This window comes from Podarcis muralis, chromosome 12 (genome assembly GCF_964188315.1).
Source record: "Podarcis muralis chromosome 12, rPodMur119.hap1.1, whole genome shotgun sequence".
NCBI classification, from domain to species: domain Eukaryota; kingdom Metazoa; phylum Chordata; class Lepidosauria; order Squamata; family Lacertidae; genus Podarcis; species Podarcis muralis.
In genome coordinates, this window is record NC_135666.1 from 17,629,264 (window position 1) to 17,647,381 (window position 18,118).

Sequence of the window (18,118 nt, forward strand, 5' to 3'; positions counted from 1 at the left end):
GTCTCCATTTTTTTCTGCGTGCTTCCACATGGTATTATCATTCAATCACTATTCTGGAATTGCTGTCATCAAACCACTGTTCCTTGTACTGGAAAAACAAACAAACAAACAAAAAACAGTTCTGAAAGATCTAGAACAATTCCACAATATTTTCATTATGTGGATGGTGTTTTCCACAATTTTCCGCATTTTGTGTGGTGTGTGGTTTGAGCAACAAATGTTTCATGCTTTCCCCTGTGATTGGCCTTTTTGACAGGAGGTTATCAATAGCTCAGTACAAAACAGTTAACTCAATTTCGCTCATGGAGAGAATTGTGGAATACCATTAAATAATAATAATGAAAGGGTTGTCAGTACCTTGTTCATGTGCCCATGAATACCTATGATATAAACTTAGTTGGAAGAGCAAGATAATAGAAAATATGTGACTATAGTCACAGAACTTGTCTCAGGCTGAACACATTCTGTCATTGGAGCTGATGGGAAAAGCTGGTTTACCCGCCACCAAACATTGACCTGCTCAGTCCACTACAATTTCACTTCAAAAAACCCCACTGGAACTAAAAGCCACTATGTCACTATGAATGGTGTTTCAGAAAGGGGACTAAGTATTGTAACCTTACCTCAGAGGTAACTGATCCACCTTCATGGTCTTTTGGATTGTCCTTTGCAACAATCCCAAGTATGCAATAGCCCTTTATTCTATATCTCATAAAAAATAACCCAAACAGGTCCATGGATGTGACCTGGACCAGCAACTCAAACATTTTGTTCTGAGGATACAAGAAACATGAGATAATAATTTTCAGGAGCCACACAACATCTACAAGCCGCATTTGATAGAAAGTGCTCCACAGTCAAGGAGGTGTTGACTTCAGATGTCAGTTTTTACTTGTTTTTAGAAGTAATGGGAAATTATTGATTTGTAAATTTGTGGGAGATTTATAGCAGTTAAGATCAGGAGTGTAATATTATCGACCACCTCCTTAATAATCCGGATGGCAGCATTTGTCTCTATTAAAAAGACTCGCTGGGATATATTTATTTAATTAAAAGATTTCTGTGCCAACCTTCAGGTTAGAAAAACAGCAGCAGCAGGAGGAAATGGCAAATCTGGGGCAGCTCACCATAGCAGTATAAAACTAAACCAGAGGAAACAATAACAAAAGATCAGAGCACAAGAATCAGTCACGGCAGTTCAGCTCAGGTACCAAAAGGCCTGGGCAGGTAAAATGGTCTTCACCTGGTTCATCCCCATGCAAGCTTCCCTGTGGAGAATGGCTGACACATAAGGAGGGCATCACAACTGAAAAAGGCCCTGTCTCCAATCACCACCCATCTGGTTTCGGGAAATGGAGTCACTGTTGCTTACTCGTGGAGGGCAGCAGTGGGTCGGGTAGACCAGGGGCTAGGACGACACACACATCCCAGGCATACGACAGGAAAGTTTCAAGCCTGTCTCTCCCATCAGCGTGCAGCGTGCAGCTCTAGGGAGTTCCAAACCACCTTTCCGATGATTTATAGTGACTCAAGTCTTGGAGACCTTCAGCATACATTCAGAGTCCAGCAAAGATAAACGCGGTCAGAGCTAGGCTGGGGTTGTAAGCACTAAACTACTTTATTAAGCATAAGGCAGAACAAAGGAAAACATGTCTCCTCTCTCTGGTCTTCCTCAGAGAGAAGTCAGAAGTGAAAGGAAAAACAAATGGAAAAACAGAGTACAGTAAACATCCTCTCCCATGATTCCAACAGTCAGTGCTGGAATGCATAACACAGACATATGATGAACCAATCCCACATATCTGCACAGTGAGAGGAATAGAAACCCAACATCCTCCCCCTTTCTATGTATCACTGGGCAGTATGTTAGTACAACCACAGTTTCTGTACATTGGCACTGTGTTGTTCCCTGGGAATGACCTTGGATAACAAATCTGCAGGAATCTAAGTTCCTGGCATATAGGACACAACACGGTGTGGAGGTACATGGTGCAAAAACAATCCAGTACTCCTGCTGGTGCATTTGCAGCAATCTGACCTCCCCACTGCCTAACCTCCTCTGGCAATAGAGATCTACCTCCCAGGAAACAAGCACAGAGGCTCTGCCCCTTGCAGCAAGTCACTTCTGCAAAACATAGGCCCATTCCCACTTCTTACCCCTGTAGCAGGAACCCCCCCCCCCACCCCAATCATTCTGCTTGTACAAACTTCACACACACACACACTCACACACTACATACGCCACATTTCTGTTATAAATTCATAGAAAAATCAACCATACATTGGATTTGCACTGTTCCATTTTTATTTTACTCCATATGACAAGAACTAACAAAAGGGGAGGGGGGTTTGACCCTGGTCAGCCAAAATCCCTTCACTGTCTCAGCACATCTGCAGGAGCCCTGCCCAGATGATCCCAGACAGAAGACAATCAAGACCACAAAGAACTTGCATATGGGAGTGGATTCAGCATGGACTGAAACAAGGGACAATGATCAGATCTTCCCTCAGGGGGCAGGAAACTGCAGACTCCCCTTTGTCTCCTGGAAGTGACTCATGGGGAGGGGGGAAAGGAGGAACCAGCCAGGTGACAAGATACTCAGGTTACCACCAACTCCTCCCTCAACCCCTCCTTTCTGTAATATATGCATCATGTTTCTGGGGGGTGGGCTTGACCTAGAGGAGGGGAATTTCAAAAGTTTTTATAAGACCTTGCACACTATTTTTCTGGGTCTTTCCTCTCACCTGCAAGTGAGGGGAACACCCTGTCGCGACAGTCTTTCTTCAATAAAGACCAGGCCTACAGGCTGCTGATTTGCTTCAATTTGCTCTGGTTGGTGCTTTATTTTTGTCCAAGGGAGCCCTAAGATTTTTCCTGTAACACCCCGATACCAGCAAGCAACACTCCATGGAATTCTGCATCTCATCATCTGTGTCTGCACACACACATACTTGTGCACCTGTATATAGTAGTAGGACCTGAACTTCAGCTGAATCAATGTGATGTGTGCTGGTGGTAGGGCTAATGCCTCCTGAACATTGCAAATATTTGATGAAACTTACTAGAAAGTCTTTTCCGCTGGCCAGCAAACTCTTCGTCTCATGATTATGCCCAAAATTTCATGCCTCTGAGCCAAATTATATTTCATCAAACATCAAAGCCCCCACAGTCCTCCTTAATGAAATCCTATGAGTGGAACAAACTCCTTAAGCAAATTATATGTTTGCTTTGTTGTATCTGCATTAGCCATGCATCACATTTGGGCCATGTGCGTGTTTGTTCTATCTCTCAATTGCTTCGGGAAACAGAGCTATCTCTGAGTACCTTCCATTCCTTCCAAGTCCATTTACTTCTATTATTTGAAATGAGATTTTTTATAATATACTAGCATGATGCATTTTGTTGCTGTCTTGTTGAATGGCTTTGTGTTGTTGTTGTTGTTTAAGAGGAAATCTGATTTGGCATGCAAAGCCATTGTAAGGTAGTCCTTTGCTCTGTCTAACTTTTCCTGCTCATGTAAATCTTTATAGACATCCTGGATTTGAAGTCACTGCTTGCATTTGTTTCCTTAAACAAAGTGCGGAGAATTAAAGAGTCATGTGTCGATTAAAGAATAAGTGAATCACAGATTAATGTAGGAATGGAAGGGCATCGAGTGTATGGAAATGACACAGACCAGACCAGAAATAAGCTTATCCATCCAGCCATGTCCAGTGAGACTTCAGGAACAAACAGCAACAATTCAGGAAGAGCTAAGCCCAAGTGACTTCATTTTCAATAGACATTTCAGTGCCTCTCCATAATGCCTTTTCCCCTTTTGCACTCATTCGCTTTGACTTTACTTGCCAGCAGTGATATGTCATCACATATTCAAATCCGGCTGCTTATGTGATGACATCTAATTCACTGCATGATTCCTGATGATATAGCATCATCCATGTGGTTAAAACTGCCTACATGGCATTGCCATGGCACCAAGTTCACTGTGCAATCCCTGATTGGATAGTATCAATGCTGTGATTAATCCATGTAGGTTTAAAAATCAGCAGTCAGGAAGATAATAGCAACAAACATAATCTTTAAAATATAAACATTTGAATTTTCAAGCGGGTATACGTGTTTCCCATGGAAATTGCTAACTGAAAGTTAAAACTGGGAAAACATTGGTGCACTTGTGACTCTAAATAAAAGTAATATTCACTTGACATATAATACTATAAACATACCATTAATAGGTCTGAACTCAGTAATGATGGAAAATTTAGTAACAACTTGTCATTTAAGGAACATTTTCATTTCCCTTCAACTGAAGAGGAGAAAGACTTCTCCAAGCCACATGAACCCGTGACCCAGGTCAAATTCTGAGTCTCCTTCTATAGGACCACAATGATTCCCAGGCTATGTATATGTCCACATATGCTCACAATACTGGGAATAAAGGGCCCTCCGCCAAGCTTGCCATTATAGGGGCCAGATGAAATAAGGCATTGGTAGAGACTCGTTTACAATTCTGATACAAGCCCAATGCAAATGAGCCTGGCAAGCTGCCTTTATAGGCCTCCTCCTTATTTATCTACTTTCTTTCTGGTTGAAGGGAAGTGTAAAATAACTTGAAAGCATATAAGCACCTTGGGCGTTCTAGTGGCAACTTGATTTTATCTCCCCCAGGTATAAGTGGCTGTGATTTCTCTCTGGTTCTTTTCCTCCTTGATCTGTTTTGAAAGCTCTTAACCCTTTGGCTAATCTAGCATTAACACATCTCACTACTTTGCTGTTTTTATCTTTGCTGTCCAAGCCTTATCATTTCATTGCCTCTTCCCCTCCACCCCATCTTTATCTTCTCTCGCAGAACAACTCCATCTTCCGTTCTCCAGATGCAGCATCCCCTCAGTATCTGGGTTAAATTAAATCCCCTCTCCCCTCCCCACCTCATTTATTTTCTTTCTTTCTTTCTTTCTTTCTTTCTTTCTTTCTTTCTTTCTTTCTTTCTTTCTTTCTTTCTTTCCTCTCTGGGTAGCACCCAATCTTTAGGCATTTGTGTTGGAATAGTTCTCAGCTGTAAGGTTTCTGCTTCCCAGTAACAACGTCATATGCTGTGATTCTGCACTAGGCCACTTGCTAATTAGGCTCTGCGCTTTGAACACCTGATCCTATGCACGTTTACCTGGAAATAGATTACATTGAAATTAATGAGTACTTCCACATAAATGCAAACAATAGGCCTGATGTTTACCTGCCTCTCATAATTCTAGGAACATGAAATAAAAATAAATGTTTTGAGGGTCCCATGTGTAAGGTGGGAACCTTTCTGTTGGCGCCGTGTGTACCATGGTTACAGAATATTCTCCATTCTTAGGATGAAAATGGTGTTTAAATGTTCCACCACCTCTGAAGAAATATCACCTCCTTTTTTTGTTGTTGTTGTTGTTTTGGTTTTTTTATCACCTCATGTTTTTGAACATCACTTTTCTCATAACCTTGGAATATAGGAAACTGCATGGTACTGAATCAGACCATTGTTCTACCCAACTCAGTATTGTCAACACTGACTTGCAGTGGCTCTCCAGGGTTTCAGACAGGGTTTCTCCCAGCCATACCTGGAGTGATTAAACCTGAATCCTTTTGCAGGGCAGATGCTCTACCATTAAGCCACAGCCCTTGCTTTTGTGATATTGCTTCCCCATCACTTACATGCCTCCACAGCATCCAACAAACCTCCCACACATCCCTGGTGAGGAAATCAAGGAATGGCCAATATAAGCACATGCTTACTTAGAAGTCCCAGTTGGGTTCAAAGGGGCTGGCTGACAAAGGGGCCAATCAAAGGGGAGTCCAGCAGGGCCATTTGATCTAGGCCTCAAACTCAGAAGGATCCTCAGATTTAGACACTGGTTTGCTTTTTTTGGCATTTGATAAGCCCCACAGCTTGTTTTGATGAGCATCAGAACAAAATATGGCACACTCACTCTGCTTAGAGCTGCAAATTCAAGCAAATGAGATATTTGGTTTGGTGAAAGGCAAAGGCCAGGAAAGCACTCCTTTTCGGTGCCTCCTGCCCTTGCCAGACATCAGCTTACCAGCCACCTGGGGAGGTGGCAGAAGAGAAAGAAACAGCCTCAGTTGCAGGCAGGAGTCTCTTCCACCAAATGCATACACCCGAAATGTGTGACTTTCCTACGGTACAGTGGTTTCTAAAGCATCTTTGTATAGGTATCAATTTGTTTTAAAATCAGATCAGCCAAAGTGGTGAGACCCCTACATAGCAAGCACGCATGCTTAAAACGACTTAACCTTTGATATAAGAGATTTATTTCAGTCTTGTTAAAAGTTGACAAACGATCAACTGCTAAATATGCGCTAAGCCCCTTTAGGGGCATATCTGAACCAATTGAAGTTGGCTTGAAGTAACCGTCAAGCCTGCATACGGATCTAGCACTAAAGAAGGGAAAGGCCACAGGAGGCATGTTAACATGTCAGTTTATCTAAGAACAGCTGTAATATAATTGATGCATTCATCTTTAGTTTGCTAGGCAGAACTGGGAAATGGCTTTTGAGAGAGAGGAAGTACAGGATTTTGTGGGCGTTTCCGTGAGAGTTTAAGGCCTGTTCCCACAAGCAGTAGATGATGTGCTGCTGGACTGTGCCAGTTCAAATGTTGTGTGCAGTGTTGCATGAGCCCTAACCATGTCATAGCCATCAACTGCCCCAGAAAAACCAAGACATCCCATTGTTTCTCTTGAGAAGACAGCAGCCCAAATGGCTGCCGCAATCTCACATGATTTGGGGCTGCACTTTTGGGGGGCACAGTACCCAAAAATGTGCATTTTGGAGCACCACCACAGATCAATGCCATGTGAACACCTGAAAAAAGTGATTGGGGGGGGTTGCGATCTTGTGTGGGTCACATGAGCCGCAGGGAAGTTCAGACTGCAAGATGGCCAACCTGGACATGGGATTGATTGGAAGGTATGCAATGTATTCAACAGGAAGTGTGTGGACGTAAAGTGTGTTGGGGGACCAGGCTTGCTGGAACCACCTCTAACATTCCCCCATGCGCTGGGGATGCCCACTCCATCCCAACCTTCCTACACTGAGTGGGGATGTCTGAAGGGGACTTCTGTGTTCAGTTCAGCAAACTTAGAAGCCTTCTTTCTTTCAAGAATCTTGATAACACAGGGCTTCCGGTTGTAGGGAGACCCCTTAAGTGTGTCAGGGTGATGATGAGATATTAAAATAAGTGTCACAAAATGCCCATTGTGCATTTGCAAAGAGCCAGTTGTTTAGTACAGTGGTACCTCGGGTTAAGAACTGAATTCGTTCTGGAGGTTCGTTCTTAACCTGAAACTGTTCTTAACCTGAGGTACCACTTTAGCTAACAGGGCCTCCTGCTGCCACCACGCCACCACCGCACGATTTCTATTCTCATCCTGAAGCACAATTCTTAACCCAAGGTACTATTTCTGGGTTAGCGGAGTCTGTAACCTGAAGCGTATGTAACCTGGAGCGTATGTAACTCAAGGTACCACTGTACTGTACTTTGGAACTCCCTGCCTATTGACAATAGGCAGGTGCCTTCGCTATACTCTGATGAAAACATCTCTGTTTCATTGGGCCCATCCAGACACATGATTTGGCTATGTTTGCTTTTAAATTTGTTTTTTTTTTAATGTACTGTCTTTCATTGCATTGAATGCATTAGACCGTTTTAATTGTTGTACCTGATTTTATTTTATTTGTCATTGTATTGTTTTATCGCAGATGTGCTTGCCACCCAGAGCACCTTTGGAAGGAAGGGTAGATTATAAAATCCATTCATTAAAATGTGAAGAGGACCAAAGGATCTCCATCTTTGCTTTAAACATCATGTTAAGAAAATGGGCCTTTCATTATCATTCAGAGTCTGCATGAGAATTTGAAACTGGGCTTGTATTGAGGGACATTTGTTTGGGGAATTTAAGGGAAATGAAATATTCAAGATAAAGTTTTCTGCATCTTTTTCCTTTACCCATCTGTTAAATATCTACAGTTACCATACTTAATTCCACATTACAAGTGTCATCACATCCCTGTCAATGATTTTAACGGTTTACAGTGGTCTTTTAAATAAATTAAAAAATCACTCCAGTCTTTTAACCCATGGAAGGAGGTCCAAAGGTTCAATAGAACCTTTTATTTTAATGTTTGAAATGGTTAAAATGTATAAAATCTTGTAAAACCAATAAAAAAGTTTGAAATGGTTAAAGTTAAAATGTATAAAATCTTGTAAAACCAATGAAAAAAAATGTTATAAGGGGTGTGTGTGAAATAAGCCCAATCTTACAGGCAACTTTCTACAGCCCCACCTATCTCTACCTCCCTCTTCCTTCTTTGCTACTATGGTACATGGTTACCTTTAATCCAGATGGCCTTTTTTAATCTCATGAGCTGTTGTGAACTATTTTTTTCCCCTATGCGGAAATGTAATGCACTTCGCAATCCTTTCTTCTTTCTGGAAAGGTCTCTGATCATCCATTTAAGTCAATAATTTCCCCCCTTTATTTTTTTAGGGGAAGACGCATGCTGCATCTGAGTAAGAAGGTTTCTTCTGTCATTATCTTAATGCTGCCTAAATAATTCTGGGTAAAGCGAGTCAGATGGTGCGAAAGTGCATTATGGAATATGCTTGGGGAAGCTGATTTGCAATTACAGATCATTTCCTATTTCCAGTGTCTCTGTCTAGGTGCAGTTCTGCTCCAGATAGAGAAGGACACATCCATCTGTTTCTCCTGTGTGTCAATTTCATATGCACTCATTCATAAATCTGTGACCTGACCCACTTCTACTTGAATCTGGGATTTGGGGTCATTGGAACTGATAAAGGGTAAGATGAGATACAAATAAATATTCTTTTTTAAAAACCAAACAAATACATATGAAAATTTATATTTAAATGCATATGTTAATCACAGAATCCCTAAACACACCTTTTTATTTCAATGCACACATTTCTAAATGGCTTTTATCCAATAATACAAATTTTCATGCATTTTGGTACATTTTCTGTTTTGAGCTGAAAACTATTTTTTAAAAATTGCCAATTGAGTTGCACCATGAAAGGACACATACTCAAACCCCTCAAAAGTAAAGCAAGTGGATCAAAAAATAAATAAATCCTGCACCCCGCCCATGGGAATTTCACATTTATATCTCCCATTTTCCGGATGCAATTTCTTTTCTTGTTAATTGTTGGAGGATGCTTGAAGACGACGAAAAATGCAAAAGATGTTTCTGACACAGGACTAGAAAAAGCTGTTTAAAGAAAGAAGGCTGACGAAAGAGACATAACCTTTTGAAAGAGAGGGTGGACAGGCACTCGATATAAATATTGATGCAAACAAATTGGACACTGAGCCCCTTCAGTGGTTGTGTGCAGCATTTTTCCATCTCAGAGGTCACCGAGGGCAAAGACAACTCAATTTGGAGGGGAAGGCAAAACACATGGCAAGGTTTGATGGTGATGAGCTTGCATATATTGCAGAAAAGCAGTGCATTATAAGAGCATTTCCTGTGCACCAAGGACAGGACTATGGGTGGTAGTGTGTCCCATTTGCCCGCCATAGTTGTGAGACTGTGTCCCACTAGCCTACAGCACATAAATCTAGAAAGGGCTTGTTTGTTTTTGCTGATAATAGAAGGCATCCATGAAAAGGAATTGATTTAGGAAAAGGAATCAATGGTACAATAATGCGAGTCTTATTCTGGCTCCACCAGGTTGATCAGCCCTACAGCCTTAAACAGTTGCTATGCTGAAGAGCAAAACAAACAATAAAACCACCTCACAGTTGTGGGCAGAGGTTTCCCAGAAGGGATGGTCCCTGACCTCATCCTTTTTCTAAAGATGCTTGGGAGGAGTTTAGCTTTTGAGTCACTGGCCCAGTATCTCCCTAGAGGGCTTGCCTCACTCAGTGTCACATGGTGCTTTGTGATCGGCCAATGCTAACAAGATATAAAATCACGGAATTGTAGTCAACTAGTCCAATTTCCAGCAATGAGGATCCCAGTGGGTTGTCAGTGCTTAAAGCTCACCAAGCTAATATGTACAGTAAAGTAAAGGCAAAGGAACCCCTGACTGTTAAATCCAGCCGCGGACACCTCTGGGGTTGCGGCGCTCATCTTGCTTTATTGGCCAAGGGAGCCGGCGTTTGTCCGCAGACAGCTTCCGGGTCATGTGGCCAGCATGACTAAGCAGCTTCTGGCAAACCAGAGCAACACACGGAAACACCGTTTACCTTCTCGCCAGAGTGGTACCTATTTATCTACTTGCACTTTGACGTGCTTTCGAACTGCTAGGTTGGCAGGAGCTGGAACCAAGCAACGGGAGCTCACCCCGTCGCGGGGATTCAAACTGCTGACCTTCTGATCGGCAAGCCCTAGGCTCAGTGGTTTAGACCACAGCGCCACCCACATCCCAGGAATATGTACAGTAGATGGGGGTAAACAGAATTTTGCTCCCCTTGCATTTCTCTCAGATATTTATCTGGGTTGGTTAGCCCTTCTATCAAATCAGTGGACTGTTCAAATGAGAGGAAGGCAATTGTTTCAAAGAAATGCTCACATTTGACAAACCGTGATATCTCAGACAAAAGGAAGGTTGGTGGTTACTTTGAAATCCATATCCCCAGGACCTCTAAGATTTCAAGGAACAGCTGGTGACATGACACCTCAGCTTGCTCTGATGGCAACCTTGGTGTCACTTTGGATTTATAGATGCAAAAATAGATCTGTCACGATGGAGTTCAAGAGTCATGGCTTCACCCCCAAGAATCCTGAGAAGAATAATTTCTTAAGGATGCTGGAAGTTGCTAAGAGATCTCCCTTTCCCCTCACAGAGCTACAATTCCCAGAGTTCCCTGGGAAGGATTGGTCATGAAACTGCTCTAGATATTGTAGTTCCCAGGGTCCTTTGAACCCATGACTGTTCAAAGTGGTATGATACTGCTTTAAATGAACAGAGTGCAGATGTGGTCTGACTTGTGTGTTTAAGAAAACAGTTGAAATAGTTGACCTGTCAAATGTCTGTGCTTGCCAGGGGGACAGCTAAGTGTCTGTTAATCCAACACTGAGAAGAGAACCTTCCACCCAACAGTGGATTAATGATTTGAACTCCTTGTCCGCTTTTGAGAGGCCTACTTATCAATGTGAGCATAAAGAGGGCAAATGGGAAGACATTTGGCCAGCTTTTCCTGAGAGTGAAGTTCAATACTTGTCAGTTTAGGGGACATTGTTGCTTCCATTTCATGTGCCTGAAACACCACTGTGCATTTTTCTCTCCCCATATTTCCTCATACTGTCCCTCCACTAAAATAAATATTATATTTGTAAAAGGTTCCTCCTCCTTTTCCCTTATTTGTGATTAACTGGGAAATCGCAATAAAAAAATCTGTGTGTGTGTGTTTAATACAATAGTCCATTCTAGTCATTCATTTTCAAGATAAATTTTCTTAATGGGAAACATATACTTGTTTTACCAGAAAGCACATTAGACAAATAATTTTTATAAGTGCATTTTCAACTTTGCTTTCTCCACCACAAGCTCCCTTTTTTTTTTTTGGCAGTTCTACTTTCTATTTTATTTTTAGATGTCTTTTGCTTTGAAAGAAAAGCAGACACCTGTTCAAGGGGGGAGAAAAGGCATTGCAAGTTTCTGGAGCTGAGGAGCAGAACAGCTGTGGTGATTGTGTCAAAATAAGTAGGGCATCCAAGAAAATTGCACATCGCTCCATATTCCCCAGCTGATTTACTTTTGGATGAAAATTCAAATTCAGGCTTTCTTTAAGTGTGTGTGGGGGGGGAGTAGTTCACATAAGTTTTGTGGTGTTCTATTTACATTTTGTTGAACGTTGCATCCCTTGCGACTGCCAGTGAGAAGACAGGGGTGATATACTATTCTTAACACGTGTAAGGGGGAAGGATATGGATGAGGTCAAATGGGTTGTAAATGAGATTGTCACTATTTAATGGCTAGGCAGAGGTCATGGTGTTTGACACATAAGTGGCAGGTGCAGGCTTATGAATGTGGAGGTCTCATAGTTTCACGGCCAATTGCACATGTTGATTTCTAATCGATAAGTGAAGGAGGGCTAGAATGAACAACAACAGGCAGTTTCCTAACATCCCTTTCTTGACCGCATTCTTAAATGCTCAGGATTCCATCATGGTTTAACATCACAGAGCAGGAATGGGCATTGGGAAGCAAGAATATGACTATGCAGATGGAAACCGTTGCAGTTAAGTGTGACCCCAATAGGTGGAGTCAAAGCCAATAGCAGGTGGGGTTGGAGCCAATGATCAGTTGAGTCAACTAATTCTACTTTTGTCCCTATCCTCCTCCCTGCTGAAGTCTAAAAGGGCAAAACTAAGACTGCGGAGAAGGAAGCTGACAGGTAGCACCACTTCTTGGACTGGTTGTAAGTAAGAAGGCAGGTAGGTCAGGGCCCATATCCCCAAATGGGCCAATCTCCACTGGGTAAACCAAATGACTTTCCCCAAATTCATTGCCCTTTCGATAGGCAGCCCATTGGGGATTTTGGATGCAAATGTTTCAAGGGTTTGTTTGGGGCTTCTGCAATGCACAATCTCTTGCTCCATACACACATCCCCTGTCTATATATTCTTAGCATTGTGCTGGGATATTAATAAGACAGACAATCTATGACTCATCCTTGCGCATAGCCAGGAAGTCAGAGCGCAGGGGCATGGTCTGTTCGTGCGGAGTTCTGAAGCTTCATCGGATGGTGATGACAACTTGGCCATATAGGAATTGTCGCTGTCATAGTTCCCTTTTAGTTTCTCATCATCTCCTCTTACCCATTTCTCATGCCCTGCAGTGCAACTTTGCATTAATCATTCACTTCATTTTACACAGTAATTCATTTCCATTAGTGCTCATTTTGATGCTCGACCAAGTTCATTTTGGGCTACTTCTCATGCAGACATCATAGCTTTCACTCATAAATGACAGATGGGGCTGTGTGATCCCCTCTTAGTCTGTCACCATGTGTGGAGAAATCCATGTTATTAGAACAAAGTCCTTTCCCTTGATTTATTTATTTTTTAAAGTAAATACATTTAGTAATACAAATTATTTAAATCAGATACAAAGTTCCTCTGGGGGTCACCTTACAATTCCCATGAAAATTACTTTGCAATTGAAATCAGCAATCCTGTTGCCCCGTAACAAAGCAAATAGGATGTGAGCTACACTTTCAGTTCCTGTATATTTGGGATTCATCCCCCACCCAAAATGAATTTAACTGTATCAGGTCCAGGATGAACTTTCAATGGCCTTACTCGACGTTCTGTTTTGTGGTAAATGTTGACCAGATCTTCTAGGCCATAGCGGGATGAACAAAGGATCAAAATTAGTGTCATGCATAGACACAGGGATGCCACCCTGCTCAGCTAAGGAGAATAATGGTGCGAGATTCGGGTGTAAGAGTGCCATAAGGACATCAGAAGAGCCGGCTCATCTGGTCCAACATCCTGCTATCACAGTGGCCAATAAGATGCCTGAGGTAAGCCAGCAAGTGGGACCCAAGCAGAAGAGCCCTCTTCCCTCCTGCAGTTTCTAGCAATGGGCATTTACTGCCTCCAACCATGGAAGCAGAACATAGCCATCATGGCTAGCAGCCATTGATAACCTTCTCCTCCATGAATTTGTTCGATCCTCTTTTCAAGCCATCTAGTTTGGTGCTCATCACTGCCTCCTATGGGAGCGAGCTCCATAGCTCTAACTATAAGCTGGGCGAAGAAGTGTTTTCTTTTATCTACCTTGTGATAGGGTGAGAATTTCAGGGAACTTCAGCATTATCAAGTTGTTGTTTTTTGTTTTCTTTCTGAGTACCAGCAATTCCCCGGAATGCTATTTCCCCTGCATCGTGCTTCTGGGTTTTCTGTTTGGCCTGTGACTATTGCTCTTTTCACTGGTACCTTTATGAGCATGCTTTAGGGTGTCCTGTTCCTTTGGCAGCTCACCCCAGCATCTATCCTGCTCCCCCAGCCTTAGTAGTTTTTGGTCAGAGCCATCATTTATTCAAACCGTTCATTCAAGCTGTTCGTTCACAGGGTTAATTGGGAAAGTAAAGGTAGTAGTTGCAATAAGGAAGGTTTATGAGTATATAAAATTAGGAGTCTATAGAGGTATAAAAAATACTTAGAGCCATAGATTCCATTGTGTAACGTGTGTGTGTGTGTGTGTATAAGTGTAAGTGTAAATAGACAGACAGAGGTTGTTTTCTACCCACAGGATATCGAAATGGCTAACAAATTTAAAACCAATAAAAATAAATGTAAAATAAAATAAATGTAACTCCTATTAAAATAAATACCAATACATACTAAAATAATAACAGGAAAAAGACCAGCATAATACAGCAAGAATCCAATTTGTTATAAAAACCTATGACCAGAACCAAATAAAACCAGTCATTAGTATCATAGCTGCCAGTGTGCTAGATAGTATTCTGAAATGCCCTAAAATGTAAGACTGAAAGTTTTTCAAGTAGCCAAATGACTTTGTCTAGGGTTGCCATATTTCCAGGACAAAGTGCCACCCTTCAGAAATCCCCCCCCCCCGAATGTCAATTCTGCCTTTGAAATCCTGGACATATGGCAGCCCTGTGTCCATACTTTCAGAATATATCAGGGGGTAGCAAACGTCAGACCTGGGGGCCAAATGCAAGCATCTCTGTCTGGCTCTTAAGACTCTCCCACTGCCACCTTCCCTTCCCAGGCTTCATCCACTCTCCTCAGGCCAAGTCCCCCCTCAGCTGTGCTCTGTAGACTCATTGAGTCCCTTTACATGGCTGAGGTGCATCTTGGAACTGTGACAGTGTCTCTTGCTCACCTAAACTAAGAGACATCTGTGAGGATGGGTGTGCAGAAATCTCTGGCTTCGGGTGAAGACGAAAGCAGCCTATTGTGCAAAGGAAAGTGTCAGATCCATTATTACATCCACCTTTTTTCTTCTGTCCATGCTCACCAGTGGCACATAGCAGCCAAAATGTTGTCCACAAGGGAATGGAGACCTTGGTTTGAAATAAGGTTCTCCACCCCTGGAATATTTCGTTGCACGTATCTCAGTCTCCAAGCATCAAGAGGCTCCACGGGTGCCTGGACTTTCTCAGGGATCTGTTTCCTTGGAATGGAGGTCAATGGAGACTGTGGTATCTTTAGGATATATGGTTTTATTTACACATATATGCAATCTGAGCATAGGATGGAGGGGTTCCCAGGATTAACACCACAACAGATCTTGCTTCACCATTAGGCTTCCAGGGAAACCCTAAGCCACAGCATTAGAGTCCAACACAGAGCAAGTCATGTTTCTGTCTCTCCAGCTTTCAGCATCTCCCAAAACTCATTCACCCTCACTTCCCTCCCCCAATTTCTGTTCTCCATCTTAGGACGGACATGGCATCCCAGATGTGGTGGGAAAAGGCTCTATGGCAACAGAGCTGACTCTTAGTTGAGTTGATAAGGCCATTACTTTGGCAAAGAAACTGGTTTGACTGGTTCATCAGATTTTACTCTTGTACAGTGGCGTAGCGTGGGGGGTGCAGGGGGGCCGGCCGCACCGGGCGCAACATCTGGGGGTTAGGGTTAGGGGGTGCAAATCCACAGGTTAGGGGGTGCAAATTACTTGCCTTGCCCCGGGTGCTGACAACCCACGCTACGCCACTGCTCTTGTAGATTCTAACTTCACTGTCATGGGATCACAGGTGTAGAAGGGACCCACAAGTTTCATTCAGAAGAACCCCCAAACCTATAACAATATGATATATGGAGTAGTATTCAACTAGGATTTACACAGAATAGCCCCACTGAAATTAATGGACCAACTTAGCCATGTTCACTCATTTTAAAGGGGCTACTCTGAGTAAGAATTAATTGACTACCATTCTATATGACACTTCCAGGCCCAAATTCCAAAATATGGCCTTAAAATTCTTCTACTGAGGACAAATGGAATAATAGGTAAATAGTAAGTGGATATTCTCTGTTCTCCTCATTAAAATACTTGGTCATTTTAAAAGCTATTTTGGAAAATTGCATCTGCCAAGACATCACTGCTATGGGGGGGGGGGGGATTTGCAGCCTAAACACTGAATAAAGAAGTGGTGAGATAATTTTGATTCAACTTCAGAAATTTTTACATTTAATATACAATTATATTATGGGCAAGTTGCTTCTGAATAAATAGCCAAAAGTACTGAACTGAGATGGTGCTATCAAACATTAACACTAAAAAATGAATATTTCAATTTGCAGAATGTTGCTTAAAATCACGCATTCTTTTAAAAAAGAGACTTTACTCTTCTTCCAGATGCAGAGAAATGGATAATTCAGGAAAACAAGGTAAGATAGCAAACAACAAAACTTGGGCTTCAGAGCCAGCTGCAGCTTTCAGCTTCTCAACAGCATATCTGATTTTTCCTCTCCTACATCTGTAGTCCCCAACATCACTCAAGGCAAATGAAGGCGGTTGTGGGCAAGGACAAGTGAAATCAATTGTTTTCAAAAGCATGCAAAGATTTCTGCAGGACTGCTGAAAAACTTCCAAAAATGGAAGAAGCTTCTTTTGGCACTGCTGAAAACATTCATGACAGCGGGGAGCGGTTTTGGTTCAGCCACAGTAAAATGTCCTTATGCCTTCCCAAATGCTGATCTGAAGGTGGATGTGCAAACAGGAGCACAACTCTTTTCAATAAATGCCCTTTGAATTATTTCAAAACCAAGTTGGGTTCTGTCCAAACGCTGTCAAACTCACTTTAAAAAGAAGCATAGGGAAGATTAAGAGAAGACATGAAAGCAGCCTTGGAAAATCTGAAGGGCTGGGACACAGGACAGAACAGTCTGTCTTTCCAGAGGACAAGGGTGGAACTAATGGGTGGAAATGGCAAATAATCAGATTTTGCCTAAATGTTAGGAGAAACTTCCTAATGGTAAGATCTGTTCAACAGTGGAACAGACTGCCCCAGGCTGTTAAACGTAGCCAGGGTGGCCATGTAGTTGAATCTTGCACTGTAGCTCCTGCACTGAGCAAGGAATTAGCTTGCAAAGTTCCTTCCATCTCTGTTATGATATGACCGTATGATAATTACATTATCAAAGCAATCCTGTCTACTTTGTTGAAATGGATTGCCTTTACTAATACCGCCTTGATATTTCCTTCTGCTGTCCAGACTCTACATCAGTGTCAATCAGTAATAATAAAAATTAAAGAGTTGTTTTCGTTTATTGAAAAGTCAAGATGCCTAAATCACACATGACACATGGTTTACATATTTCACCTTTTTTTCCCCCATTCTAATTTTGGACTTTGGCGTACAGCATCAGCACGAAACTTGCCTTTGATCTCCCCGAAAACCCTCTTCAATAGGTGACATATAACTTAATTAGCAATAAATTACCTGAGGCACTTAAAGAAGTATTTCACAGCCTATTTGCCTTGTGAGGTGACATTTGGATATGTAATTTCAATTGCAAAATGATTAGAAGGATAATTATAAAATGACCCAAATGTATTCCCCCCCCCCCCCGTTTCGTAATTTTTAAAATGCATCGATGACTTCTACCTCATCTCTCTACATCAATCTACCCAATGCCATCTTAAAGTATACCCTGTTCATTTTATCAGGCTAGTAATTTTGGGATCACCAGATGATCACAGTTCTCATGAACTAAGGCACAGCATACATTACCTTCCGGAATGTCAAATCTGGTGCAATGTGGTTGATGCCGCAGTGCTGCTGGTAATGCGTAGAAGATGATGACCATATAAGTAGGGCTGACGCACTTCTGATGACGCAGCAAACTAAACACTAAGAAAAGGCTATAGACAAGTGTCTGTCAAAACACAAACAATGCTTTAAACTTAACCATTATCACCAAGACTTGAGAGGAAAAGCCCAATCAGAAACATCCCCAAATGCAGTGGGATGGCCATATTTTGAAATAAGTGGAATAATTTACCATTTCAAAGGAGGGCCTTTGTGGCACCATTAAGTCCAGAATGTCAAATCACCAGTGGAAGGCTGTTCCATTGGGCAAGTCTATCCTCAGTTGGCCTGTTACAGA